This window comes from Garra rufa, chromosome 7 (assembly GCF_049309525.1).
Source record: "Garra rufa chromosome 7, GarRuf1.0, whole genome shotgun sequence".
NCBI classification, from domain to species: domain Eukaryota; kingdom Metazoa; phylum Chordata; class Actinopteri; order Cypriniformes; family Cyprinidae; genus Garra; species Garra rufa.
Window position 1 is genome coordinate 46294829 of NC_133367.1, and position 11425 is coordinate 46306253.

The 11425-nt window shown below is 36.2% G+C and overlaps 2 non-coding genes across 2 annotated transcripts; one reads left to right on the plus strand and one right to left on the minus strand.

The window, feature by feature from the left end:
* Positions 1 to 1727: 1727 nt before the first annotated feature.
* On the minus strand, positions 1728 to 1799 carry trnaw-cca (transfer RNA tryptophan (anticodon CCA)). Its single transcript has one exon. It is a non-coding gene; the product is annotated as a tRNA-Trp (tRNA).
* Positions 1800 to 2541: 742 nt separating this feature from the next.
* trnay-gua (transfer RNA tyrosine (anticodon GUA)) lies at positions 2542 to 2628 on the plus strand. Its single transcript is given in 2 exon segments — positions 2542 to 2578; positions 2593 to 2628. It is a non-coding gene; the product is annotated as a tRNA-Tyr (tRNA).
* The last annotated feature ends 8797 nt before the right edge of the window (positions 2629 to 11425 follow it).

Below are 11425 nucleotides of genomic sequence, written 5' to 3' on the forward strand. Positions count from 1 at the left end.
AAAATATCTGATTTGAAAAAAAAAAATTCTGAAGCGATTTTTTTTTTTTTTACTTTTGAAATGTATGCGTACCTTTGAAATTTATTTTATGAATTTATCAATAAATTCTAAATGGCTGTTAGCAGTGAGATTACATAATTTACACTGCAAAATTAAAAGTGAGATTAATGTTTTAAATACATTTATTGATTTATAAATATATATATTATAAATGTTATATAAATACTGCGATTCTGTCTGAAGACGCAGTAACTTCCACAGAGGGAGAAAAAAATCTACAGTTGTTAGCAACTGGCTTTAGCCAAGCCCTATATTCAGTTTTTCCAAGCCCAGTTTCGCTAAACTTGCACTTCCTCATAGCTAAAAAGTTAAATCCATTTGACTTCTGCGGTACAATCCGAGAGAGACTCGCGCCAATAACAGAAAGCTGATTGGCTATTGCATGCTGGTCTCATTTGTAGTTTAAATTCAGCAAATTATATTTGGTATAGTGAAATAAAGAACTACAACACCACGGAAACAACAGAAAGAGAATTTAAATGAGCATTAGAGGTAGCGTTACATGGACATCGGAAAAATAAGACCTGTGTAAAATTATTTAAGACCTAGAACAGCGAATTTAAGACTTTTTAAGGCCTAAAATTTTGATTTTTAAATTTTAGACTTTTTAAGACTTTTTAAGACCCCGCGGAAACCCTGGAAGCTATTCCTCAAGATTCCTAGCGCTTAAAAGGGCTTCTAAGGCGAGATCTGCTAAGAGCAGGGAAGAGGACTTTTAGTGGCTTAGGAGTTCCCCTAGCAGCTGCACAAAATGGCCATTTTCTGTGTTTGTAGGACATTTGTTAACAAGCCTTCATAAATAGACCAGACAGCAATCACAGACATTGATAAAAGCTGAGCCGTGTTACCCTCGTTAAGACCACACTGAGTTGTAACATTGTAATTTCTACTTCATTAAGGACAGCCCCTTGAGATAGGTCATCTTGTTTTCAATGGGGTCCATATGGGAGTGAAAGTACAAAATATGCCAGCTAGGATATTAATATGAGCAAATAAGACACTAATCATTATTTGAACAGGGCGTAATGAGCTTAAGTTTTCACATATTTTTTTTTTTCTTTTTTCAGCTGAGCTAAGCTGGTAGAGCGGAGGACTGTAGATGATACATTGGCTATCCTTAGGTCGCTGGTTCGATTCCGGCTCGAAGGAGCTGGCTTTTGAATTCGGCACGTAGATGTTTCCACGATTTCTTCAGAGATTGCAGGGCAAGATATGAAAATGTAACACATCAAGAAGCAGATCTGTCACAGTACACAATGACAGGAATGGTTATTACATGAGATCTCAGGCTTAATAAAAATAACAGGTCAAGATACAAATCTATCACAGTACACCGGTGGTTTTCAATCCTGATCCTGGTGACCCCCTGCTCTGGGCTGTGTTTCCCAAAAGCATTCCAATCCTTAATACAACATAGACGCATTGAAACCAATAGAGTTACAATCAACTTAGGGTTACGATGACTCTGAAAAACGCGGCCCTGCATATTTTGTCTGTCTCCTTTTTCTGACACAACCAGATGAGTTCATGGAGCTCTCTCCTAACGAGCTAATGATCTGAATCAGGTGTGTTTAATAAGGGAGACATACAGAGCGGTGGGATTGGAAACCACTGCAGCACACAACGACAGGACCTCTTTTCACATTAGAAGTCAACAAGAAATCACGTGACCCCGACATGATTTGAACACGCAACCTTCTGATCTGGAGTCAGACGCGCTACCGTTGCGCCACGAGGTCCTGAACCCAGAGGTGATGTGTTTTGCTTAACCCCCTTGACACAGAATGCAAATCAGTAAATATACGGTGCTCAAGGAACGTTCTTGATGTTGGACTTCATACTCAGGAGATCAAAAACAGATCGTCTGACCTCAAGGTGATTAGGAGCCAGACGCGCTACCGTTGCGCCACGAGGTCCTGAACCCAGAGGAGATGTATTTTGCTTAACCCCCTTGACACAGAATGCAAATCAGTAAATATACGGTGCTCAAGGAACACTCTTGATGTTGGACTTTATACTCAGGAGATCAAAAACAGATCGTCTGACCTCAAGGTGATTTGCAGCCAGACAGTCTACCGTTGCACTACAAGATAGCGGAAATTTTTTTTAGTGTTTCATGCTAAAGCACTTTGATAAACTATGCAAATCCGCTAGTCTTTACACTCACAAAGTCAAGAACAGATCGCTTGACCTCAACATAATTGGAACACGCAACCTCCCGATCCGGGGTCAGGCGCACTCTGTCGCGGCCACGAGTTCGAGAATACAAGTCGGCGTTCCTTGCTTAATTGCTTTGATTCAATTTGCAAATCAGTCACGGTAAAGGGCTGTAGACTTTATACTATGGATGTCAAGAAGAGATCAACTGATGTGATTGGAACATGCAACCGTCTGATCTGGATTCAGCCAAGCTACCGTTGTACCCCAAGACACCACAAACCTATCTGGTGTTTTGTGCTTAAGCCACCTTTTGTCATCCTGCCTTCGATAGCTCAGCTGGTAGAGCGGAGGACTGTAGATGATACATTGGCTATCCTTAGGTCGCTGGTTCGATTCCGGCTCGAAGGAGCTGGCTTTTGAATTCGGCACGTAGATGTTTCCACGATTTCTTCAGAGATTGCGGGGCAAGATATGCAAAAGTAACACGTCAAGAGGCAGATCTGTCACAGTACACAATGACAGGAATGGTTATTACATGAGATCTCAGGCTTAATAAAAATAACAGGTCAAGATACAAATCTATCACAGTACACTGGTGATTTTCAATCCTGATCCTGGGGACCCCCTGCTCTGGGCTGTGTTTCCCAAAAGCGTTGCGATCCTTAATACAACGTAGACGCATTGAAACCAATAGAGTTGCAATCAACTTAGGCTTACGATGACTCTGGAAAAAATTGCAGATGCTGACTGTATTTCAAGTCATCCCGGTGGGGTATTGGGTATTGACTTTGTGGCAACATGGAACTTTTGCATCTACATTAATATTAGTCTGTTTCTTCTTATTCTGAGGTCACCGTAGCCACCAGATCCATTCTGTATTCCGATCTGATGGTCACTACAGTCCCCCGGTTCCAGTCCGTACCAAGAGCAGATGGTGGATCATCACCTTCAGCCGAATGTCAGCGGATACTATGTCAACTAGATGAGCCCCAGGGACAGATCATCAGTAAAGAAGGCATCCACATGCCACAGCAAACTCGAGCTGGTGAAAACGTTCACCAAACACCCGCCGCTGAATTCTTTTAAAACAAGCCAGCTTATTGAAGGTGCACAAGATAAACGCCCTGAGAAAGCTGTGCCTCGCAACCCTAAGAATGGCATAGGCGTTAGTGGACACCTGACGCGCGTGCAAAACTCCGGCATTTCACACATCACTGGGTGGGCTCGAACCACCAACCTTTCGGTTAACAGCCGAACGCGCTAACCGATTGCGCCAAAGCTGGGGAACAATAGTCTGTTAAGGGGGGGGAAGAAAAGGAAGGAGGAGGAAGAAGGGGGAAAAAGAGAAAAAGAAAGAAAAAAGAGAGAAAAAAGGAAAAAAATGAGGAGAAAAGAAATGAAAGGAAATTTTATCTCTTTGTCCTTCAAAGCAATGTTTTTGGAGTGTATATTTACAATAAATTATCTGAAAAAAAATGTTTTCTCTATTTTCCTGTACATTTATATGGGAGTAAGGATTATCACAAACTTCCAAGTTCATATTACACTGTTGCCATACATTAAAGTGTTTACTGAATGATTTATTTATCAGTAATTATCACATAAATGATGTCCAAATGGATGAAATAATTTCTGAAATGACAAATTAATACTTTATTAGATTTATATTACTGATTATTGATATTTTATTCACAGTTCTGAGTTTTTGCACTTTTAGTTTAAATATATTGCTGCTGTAGTTATGTTCTAAAACTTATAGTACAAAAAATAGTCAATTTATTTATGAAATAATCCCCAAATTTATCAACATTTTTAAAAGGGCCTATAACCGTTTAATGATACTGTAACAAAGACATACAAAAAGAGTTATTTAATCATGACCAAACTTTTATTTTTCAATCAGTCATAGCCAATTATTCATTATTCATTTTTTTTAACATTTTTATTCTTATAGTTATGTTGCATGTGCAGAACACCGAATAATACCTCTTAATAATACTTTCTATTGTCCATGACTCCTGTGCATTCTTTGCAAGTGCAAAAGAACAGAAAACAGAACTATACATATAAATAAAACCATCTAATGTCCATGGCTCTTGTGCATTAATTGCAAGTGAAAAGAACAGAAAGCACAGAACAATACAAATAAATAAAACTTTAAAATATTAATTACTACTGTGCATTCTTTGCAAGTGCAAAAGAACAGAAAACAAAACTATACTTTTAAATAAAACTTTCAAATGTCCATGGCACTTGTGCCTTCATTGCAAGTGCATAAGAACAGAAAGCACAAAACAATACACATAAATAAAACTTTATCCCCTTTCTTTTTTGGACTCTTATGGATGGCACAGAGCTTGAAATGGTCTCTATCAGGCGACAACAATCTGGCCACTGGGCACGTGGGGCAGTGGTGGTGAATGTATGCCTCTTCACGCTCTCCACCCCTGGAGTGAACCTGTGTCCAGCCTGCTCTGGTGTCTGGCAGCAAACATCACTCTCTTCTTATTGTAATCCAGCAGGTTCTGCCAACTATATTGTTCACCTAAGCAGAGAGAGCATATAATACATGGCAAATGAGAAAACAAAACAAGTGGTAGTGTTAACATATGACAGGTCAAGAAGAAAAAGTAGAGAAACTGACCTGCTGGTTGGTGAGAGCCAAAGATGGCTGATTACTGAGCTCCACAAGACACTCCGCAAGGCTGTCCACTTTGTCCAGCACACCAGCACTATCCAAAGCCTGAGAGAAAAAATATAAAGAAAAAAAAAACAGAAATGAACAACATTATGAGTACAGTGAAGTGGAACAAAATAAACAAACATATAAATATATATTTTCCTAGAAATTTAACAATATTACATGAAACACAATTACATACATGCATACAACAATATATTTACATACCACAGACTTGTCAGGAGATGCTGAGGCACCTGGTGTGAAGGAGGCATCAGGCTGAGTAAAGGAAGGCACATGCTGGGTGGAGGACAGAGAGAAGCTTGGGTCATCGGTAAGACTCGACACAGTAATGTCAAGTGTTTGGTCCACCCTGAAGCCCTCGTCTTCTTCATCCTCGCCTTCATCCACATCCTCCAGCATGTTCTCTGTCTCTTCTGAGTCAGGGTCCACTACCAGGGGCTGTCCAGTCTGACTCAGGAAGTAGTCAACACCAAGCAGTTCTCCTATAAAAAACCAAAACAAAATTTAATAAAAGGAAACACAAATACAGGATCAGTCAAAAGTTTGGACACATCACTATTTTTAATGTTTTTTGAAAGAAGTGCCTTATGCTCATCAGTCCTGCATTTATTTGATAAAAATAAAGAAAACATCAGTAATATTGTAAAATGTCATTACAGTTTAAATTTATAGTTCCATAAACTTTAAATTTAAATTATTTCTGTCATCAACGCTGAATATTTAACTATCATTTTAGAAATCATTCTAATTAGCTAATTAGCTATTGTTGGTTACAGTTGTGCTGCTTAATGGATTTTTTTATGTAATCTGTGATACTTTTTTCAGGATTCATTGAAGAATAAAAAGTTCAATAAAGAACAGCATTAGAAATCAAATAGAAAATCTTCTTTAACGATATACAGTACTGTTCAAAAGTTTTTTTTTAGATAAATTAATGCTGTTCTTTTAACTTTTTATTCATCAATGAATAAATACAAATATGCAGTACAAGCTATTTTGCTGTTTTTTCCAGTATTTTTGATCAAATAAATGCAGACTTAATAAGCCACTTCTTTCAAAAACATTAAACACAGTCATGTGTAAAAATGTTTGACAAATAATGTACACATTCATATTCTACAATGAGATACAGGTAACTTTACCTTCTGATAGAGGTTGTACCACTTCCGCTGCCGTGGTGCTGGTCTGTTGCCTCCAGACGGACAAACCCCAGAGCTGGCAAAAGTCCTGAACCTGGCCATCCACTCGCCTTCACCCATGACCTTGTGGCTCTTTGGCTTAGTGCTCATCTAAATATAATAGGGAAATAATAGTTAGTAATGTGTATTTTTGCAAGTATTGGACAACTACACAAATGTTTTTAATTTATTTATAATGATACAATCATATCTATTCAAGCTAACTAAATCATGGCACCCATTACAACAATTAAACATTATTTTATTACTAATAAAGCAAAATAAGGTTACACTTTATTCAAAGGTGTTAAACTACAATTATGCATATAAGTATTTGAATATTAAATTACCATATGCAGTTACTATAGGGGTAAGACTAGTGTTTTGTTTGGTTTATAATTAGTTGCATCCAATTATTTATAATTTACTGTTATTGCTATAGTAACTACATATAGCGTGTATTAATGACAATGTTAAATAAAGTGTTACCCTCCCTTTATGTCTATATAACATTGCGTTTTCATTTTAATTATTATTTGTTGCACTTTTATCTGTGTTTATACAAATAGTAATCCATCTGCAAACACAAAACTTGATTACTACAGTCACACTAGGGGTGGGCGATATGACCTAAAATTAATATCACGGTATTTTTCATCTTTTGAACGGTGCCGGTATAATATCACGGTATTATGTTCCTGGTCTTGATCAGAAGATCACAAATATTGTCTCTGTTCTAGAGCGATACTCTCAGGGCCATCTTTCAACTACCTTTTGGCCATTGAAAAGGTCCAACTCAGGCCCTTCAATGCTGACAAATAAGAGTTGGTGGAGTGAATCCACTGAGATATGGCTTCTCCAGTCAAGTCAATTTGCTTCATTGAACTGAAACCCCTGTGAGGTAGTGCCAATAGTTCCGCAAGTAATAATCATCAGCAAGATTTCTGTCTTTATTTGTATAGTTTTGTCCATGAAAATGAGGCTCAGAGGTGCCATGAGTGCAATCAAATCTATAAAATCATGTTGAGATTAGTGTTTTTTTTTTTTAATAAAATTTGGAATACACGAGTATTTAAGATTTCAATAACTGAAAGGATCTGCCAGCAGGTGGCGGCAAGACAATGAAATTAATTACTGAATCGTATTGTTCATTTGATTCGTTTGAACACGTTCATTCAAGTGACTCTCTTTATGAATGCGAAATTGAATCATTTCACTAGATTAGTTTAAAAATGCACGTTCACTTATAAACGAAACACCGCTGTGTTTGATTGGAGAACTGTGCATCTTCATTTAAACACAGCGGTGTGACTTATTCCAGAATAAATTTTGAAAATGAAACTGAGCAAAATCGGGTATAGTGTTATTCTCAGTAATGTAAGTCACCTAATAATAACTTCTTGTTTATTTAACGGCTGTAGTAAATTAATATCTAATTTACAAACTCCCATAAAAATATTAAAAGCTGTCCCTCATCTTAGTTTGCGATATAACAAAACTCTATCTTAATCAAAGACGCTCTCTGTACTGCAATCAATCCAACAAGTCCTCCAATCTATACGACCATACAGGTCGTTTGCATCTTGCCCCAAATACGACCCTGTGGAGCGTTCCTGAAAATAGCGCCCCTAACGTCAGCTGGAAATACGCCACACACGTTCGCCTCGCATTGCACTGTGGATTTTCTGCGGGATAATCGAGGCTAATTAAAGGTATGTTATCGGCGAATGTTGATAATATAAATGTGACGTCAAAATATGTAGTTAGGGTGTTTTGTTTTGTTTCACCTTTGTCTGTGGTGTTTAGCTGGTGTTTAGCTTACTATAACTGTACATTATAAAGGACATTGTGAAATATCCATTTGTACTAGGCTAAATAGAAAAATTAGCCAGCGTGAACATCATAATAGTGTTATTACACTTTGCTGTTATTAATGTCCGTCGCCACAATATTTTAAATATTCGAAAGAGATCGATCATTGTTGGAAAGTAGGCCTTTTAGGCACATAATAATCGTCTATTTAGAACGAGCATTACGTTATGATTCCCGTGTTAAATATGTCCTTTCCAAATTAATTTAGCATGTTTGACTGTAAAATAATTTGAGCAGAACACATCAGCAGTGTAAAGTTAGCCTTTACTGTGAGATTAATTGGAAATTGTACAAGTTTTAGTAAGGGACCATGTAAAAAGTCCACACATTTTGTTTCAAAGTACAAAACATTTTAGTTTTGAAATCATTTCAAATATATTGTACGATTCGTATCGTATTTCAGATGATATTTAACAGGAATATCCAATTATGAGATTGTGTAATAAAATGCAAATGCAATCACCATAATAAATATATACATTAGTGTGTAATGCCCTGCTGAAATAAACAGCATATGCTGGTTAGGTATGTTTTGGTGCTGGGATGCTGGTTTTAGCTGGTTTATGCTGGTCCTTTGCTGGTTAATGCCGGTCTTTGCATAAACCAGCTAAAACCAGCATCCCAGCACCAAAACATACCTAACCAGCATATGCTGTTTTTTTTTTTCAGCCGGGTGGTAATGATACACATTATTAATTTAAATAAAATGTCTGTAATAACTTATTTCCTGGCTTATATATTTTCTTGGCTTCAGATAATTTGACAGATTTATCAAATTGTAGTACATAAAAATCTTTCCAAAACTATAGCTGGAGTCTAATTAGTAACAGGATTTTTTGCAACACCAGACACCAGTCAATTACATGTGTCTATACATTCTTTCAGGGTGCACATACGTCAGCAGGTATTTGTTTAGAGCTCTCCTGCATGTTGCATTATACAGCTGCAGTTATCGTTAAAAGCGTTGGACATTAGCTCACTGTGGTGACAATATTTTCTAAGACTGTGAGTTTCATCAACATAGTAGAGGTGAAAAAATATTTCTTATCCCCTCTTAACACAGCATGCTGTACTCTAATTATCATTTATGTTTTTTTTTTCAGATGCCTACTCTGAAGGACTGTTACAAATGCAGGAAAAAAATTGGAGTTGCAAGCAAAATGTGCCTACACTGTAGTGCCAAACAGCCATATAAGCAAAAGCTTGAGGAAAAAAAGAAACAGCTTTCCCAAGAATGGAAAGAGCGTCAAAAAAAAAAACAGCAGTGTGAACAAAGTGTATGATGGAACCAATCTACTGGTAGGTTTTTCTTTCAGATATAGTTAGTAAACTCTCTGTTCTTTACTTTTATATATGCAGTTTTAGATTTAAACAGTTAAACAATTCTTTCTTCATCGTGTATATTGACTAAAGCATGATATTTATTTTGTCCACTGTGCTCAGGTCTGATAAAGGACACTAAATCAGAAGTTACTTCTAAAAAAACAGGGGTGTCTAACTCCAACCTGTAGGGCCACTGTCCTGCAGATTTTAGCTTCAACTTAACTCAACCCTAGTTTGTACACACAATATTAACTGTATGTATACTTAGAAATATAAGGGTTTATGTATATATACACACACATATACACTTATATATCAACGTGTACATACAGCATATGTACATGTGTGTATTGTTATTTGCTTTGACAGCTCTAATATATGTCTGACAGATGTCAGTGAATTCAAATAGTTGTCAACCATGTGTGTGTGCATTTTTAGTTTTTTTTTTTTTTTTACAGTTAGCTCAGTCTAATTTACAATGCATAGCTTATCTATTATTGTCTAGGCACACACACACACACACACTGACATATGTTATTTATCAGAATTTCAGTCTTATAATCTTTTTCAATTTTATTTACATTTATTGTGTCAATTTTATTACAGCTCCACAAATGGCAACTTTTAGAGAGGTATCCAGTCCTTCTCCTTGCCAAGAGAACCTCAAACGGTTTTTCTGCAGAGTGCTTCTGTCCATGGAAGATGGAAACAGAAGATGCACAGGATGCATTTGTCACAATAAAGAGGTTATATGAAAGTCTTCTGAATGGTAATAAACACAAATGTGCATGCTATATTTTTACTTATTTCATTGTTTATAAGTGCATCCTTAATTTATTTGAGGAATAATAATAAAAAAAAAAAACGCAATAATGGGTTTTGCAAACCCTACATAAATTTGCTTAGCAGAATTAAAGTTTTGCTTTACCATGTGAACAGCATGATGTGTAATTTTTGTTTTATTTGAAAATGTCTCATTCAATAGTACTTTTATTTTAGAACTCATATTGTTTTATTTTATCATGTCTCCTAGCAAAATGTGAATATTTATTTTCTTGTGTCCAAAATAATTTGGACCCATACAACCCATAAACTTAACAAGAATGATTTATTTATTTTTATTATTTAATTACTGCTGAGTTATTGTTGAATTATTAATATTATTATTATTATTCTCTTGTTTCTTGTTTTAACAGTGGCTATTGCAGAGAAAGCAACAAGCAGAGTGGGAGAGACTCCAGCAACAACCAGCAGACAGACAGAGACTCCACCAATAGACAACACAGCAGACCCGGCATCAGAGTCAACACCTCTGCTCCCCTGTAATGGTAAAATGTCTCATTCAATAGAACTGGCATGATCCTTTACAGCAAACAGATTGTGTCTGAAGCCCTATAACCACCACAATGGGCCTCTGTATGTTTATTTTCATTGTACAGTTGATTATTTTATTTATAAATAACTTTTCAATATTCCTGTAAAAAAAACAGCTTTTTTTGTATATATAATTTTGCAGCTGTTACCTGGATGGGATGAATTTTAATTTTTAATTAATTTACGTAAATAATGAGAACATTATGTAATTATTTTTATCTAAATAATTTTGTGCAGCTGTGTCACATGTCATAATGTGTTTTCTAGAGGCCGTCGCCTCTACACTACACACTACAAAAACTAAAACTATTGGTTAATTCAACTATGTGTGTCAAATTTGTGTGTGTGATCAGGATTGCTGCTTTTTGCTGTCAGTATTCTGCTCTTTCTGACAGCTGCACCCTGAACATCAGTCAGTGACAAATGCTGCAATGTAGCCTATACTGAAATATCTAAATTGTGTTTAAAAATTATATCACTGTTATTGACAAAAATTATGCCATGATATATAGATATTAAGTTATTGTCCCATCCTACAATAAATGTTTGTTTTTAACATTTTTAGATTACTGTTATACTGTAATAAATTTATTCTGCACTACTTTATGCTATAATGAGATGAGCATAGTGTAAGAACTGCAAATGTACATGGCAGAGAACACTTGGTCATTCAATTTCACATTATGTATTGATGCTAGTTGCTGAAAGTCTGAGCCAGCCTTCACATTCTAGGCTGTAAGATTTCACAGAAAAT